General features: G+C 39.1%; 1 pseudogene; it reads right to left on the reverse strand.

The window, feature by feature from the left end:
• Window positions 1-270: 270 nt before the first annotated feature.
• Window positions 271-725, reverse strand: LOC128114789 (uncharacterized; annotated as a pseudogene).
• Between the last annotated feature and the right edge of the window lie 2,312 nt (window positions 726-3,037).

Raw genomic sequence — 3,037 nt, forward strand, 5'->3', positions numbered from 1 at the left:
CTGTCTCTGTCTCTGTCTCTCTCTCTCACACACACACACACACACACACACACACACTCACAGAGAGAGGGAGAGAGAGAGAGAGAGAGAGAGAGAGAGAGAGAGAGAGAGAGAGAGAGAGAGAGAGAGAGACTTATGAAAAGACATTTTATGCAAGCACTCAGGAGGCAGAGGTAGCCTGGTCTACATAGTGAGTTCCAGGACAGCCAGGACTACATGGTAAAACACTGTCTCAAAAATAAGACATTTAGCATATTCTGTATACCTTTTTCATTTTGCTATCATCATTTGTACAAGGTCTTGACAGTGTATCTGAGCATTACCATCGCTATCTGCTTCCCAGATCATTTCTTCAGCCCTTTCATCTGTTAACTTCTCTTCAAGGTTTGTCATCACATACTGAAGCTATGTGCATTAATACAGCCTTTGACATCTTTATCAAACACACAGGATGCTTATATAATCTCTTTTTACTCTCTGTGCCTTAATTTTTCTGGCCTTATTGTCAGAAATTTAAGGAAGTCTATTGTGCCATTTCTATCAGCATCTACTTTATTAATCATATCTTGTAACCCTGTCTCTGTGGGATTCTGCCCAAGAGACATCATCACACTTTCTATTTCCTTTGTTCTCCTGTTTCCATCACCATCCTTGCCAAACAACCAAAAGGCTTCTTTGAGTCTTGCAATCTGCTCTTCAGTCAGTTGGTCCACCATGTTGCAAAGGCTGGCTTCTGAGACGTGTCTGGGCTTGCTATCTCCATTCAGACTGATGCTACTCTTCTCACTAATGCTTGTGTTTATGGGTTTTTTTTTTTTTTTTTTGGTTTTCTGAGACAGGGTTTCTCTGTGTTGTTTTGATGCCTGTCCTGGAGCTTGCTCTGTAGACCAGGCTGGCCTTGAACTCATAGAGATCTGCCTGGTTCTGCCTCCTGAGTGCTGGGATTAAAGGTGTGTGCCACCACCGCCTGGCATTTGTGATTGTTTTTAAAGCAGGGTCTTACCGTGTACATTCCAGACTGACCTTGAACTCAAAATCTTCTTCTTGCTTCAGTATCCTGAGTGCTGGGATTACAGGCATATAGCAGCAATATCCAGATAACTTCTTTTTTTGTGTGTGTGGGAGAAAGTTACCAATTGTATGTTATTTATATTATCATGCAATTATTCTATCATTATGAATTTTCAATTAATAAGTGAGTATTTTAAAATATTAGTTTCAAATTTTCTTCAGTATTGTGGATTGAACACATGGCATTGCACAGGCTAGGCAAATAAACGTTCTATCACTGAACTATATTTCCAGCTCTGTTTAATCTTTGAAAAACTACCACACTACAACTGGCCAAGGTGCAGAAAATGAGAGACCAAAGTATTCTGGGAGTAGATAGCCAATACAAAATTAAATCAATGGTATTTTTGGAAAATTTTTGTCTCATATTGCTTTGTTTGAGCATTTTTGTCTTATTCTTCTGCTACTATACTTTGGTTTATTTTTTGTGTATGTGTGGATATGTTTTTGGTATGAGTTTCTTTGTTTGTTTGTATGTTTGTTTTTAAAGAGATAGAAAGTCCATGGAACCAGGCGGGTAGTAAGGGGGGAAGGATCTGGGGAGAGTTGAGGGAGGGAAAAAACATGAGTAGAATATGCTGTATAAAATAGTGCTTGAATAAAAAAGGAAAAATGTTAGTATGAACTGCTTAAACCAAAACTCTCTGTATTTTCTGCAATGTTTAAGTGTGTAGAGCATTCCTAAAACCAAAGATCTATTTGAAATCCTTGTTTCTGCTGGGTGTGGTGGATCATGCCTGTAATTACAGCATGTAAGAGGCTGAAGCAAGAGGATTGTTATGAGTTAGACACTAGTCTAGGCTAAAAAGTGACAACTTGTCTCTCAAACAAATAAAGCTGAGAGGGAGAGAGGGAAGGAGCACTGTTTCTGAATACTAGGATGGCGAATAGTGCAACCCTGTACTCATCTGCAAAGATGTTTAAAGATATCAATGCTGTGGGCTCAGCAAGTAAAAATGCTTGCCACTGGGACCCACCTGGTGGAAAGAGAGAAGCAACTCCAGCAAGTTGTCCTCTGGGTTCCACATGTGCACCATGACACCTGCATACCCAGACACTAACGTATACAAGATAGATGATAGATAGATAGATAGATAGATAGATAGATAGATAGATAGATGGATGGATGGATGGATGGATGGATGGATGGATGGATGGATAGATAGATAGATAGATAGATAGGTAGGTAGATGGATAGATAGATACATAAATAAATATAAAGGTAATAACAAAATATATCAATCAAAATATATCAATGCCTAGCAGTCCATGGTGTCATGTGTCTTTAGTTGTATAACTCAGGTGAATCAGGAGGATTGTGATTTTTCAGGACAATCTGGGTTGTTATGTAGTGAAACCCTGTCTTAAAAACAAACAAAAACCAAGTAACTAATTAACCAACTAATGCCTATCCCCATTCTGCATGAGTTAAATAATAATCTTTCAGTCTGGAGTCTGAACCCTAGTATATGCAGTGTGTATATTTAAAAATGACCAGGTGGCCCCTTGAGATAGCTCAGTAGGCAGGAGCGCCTGACATACATGCCTAATGACATGAATTTGTTTCCTAGAAACCGTGGTCTAAGGAAAGAACCATTTCCAAAGGTTGTTATTTGACCTCCACATGGGGCATGCTCGCACTCACACACATACATATCATGCACACAGTAATATTTTTTTTGAGACAGTGTCTCACTGGGTAGCCTTGGCTTTTCTGGAACTCACTCTGTAGAACAGACTGGCCTCAAACTCATAGAGATGCACCTGCCTCTGCCTTCTAAATTCTGGGATTAAAGATGTGCACCACTATGCCCAGCACAATAGTAAAATTTTAAAAATAAAATTTCTTCAGGTAATAGTAGTGCCCATTCAGGATTGAGAATTATTTTCCTTTTGTAGCTTTCCCCAATCTTGCTTCACCATAAGAATCATGGAAACAGTTACTAAATATAGCAATCCTGAGATT

Source organism: Peromyscus californicus, unplaced genomic scaffold, assembly GCF_007827085.1.
Source record: "Peromyscus californicus insignis strain IS unplaced genomic scaffold, ASM782708v3 Scaffold_10__1_contigs__length_136768540, whole genome shotgun sequence".
In the NCBI taxonomy this organism is placed as follows: domain Eukaryota; kingdom Metazoa; phylum Chordata; class Mammalia; order Rodentia; family Cricetidae; genus Peromyscus; species Peromyscus californicus.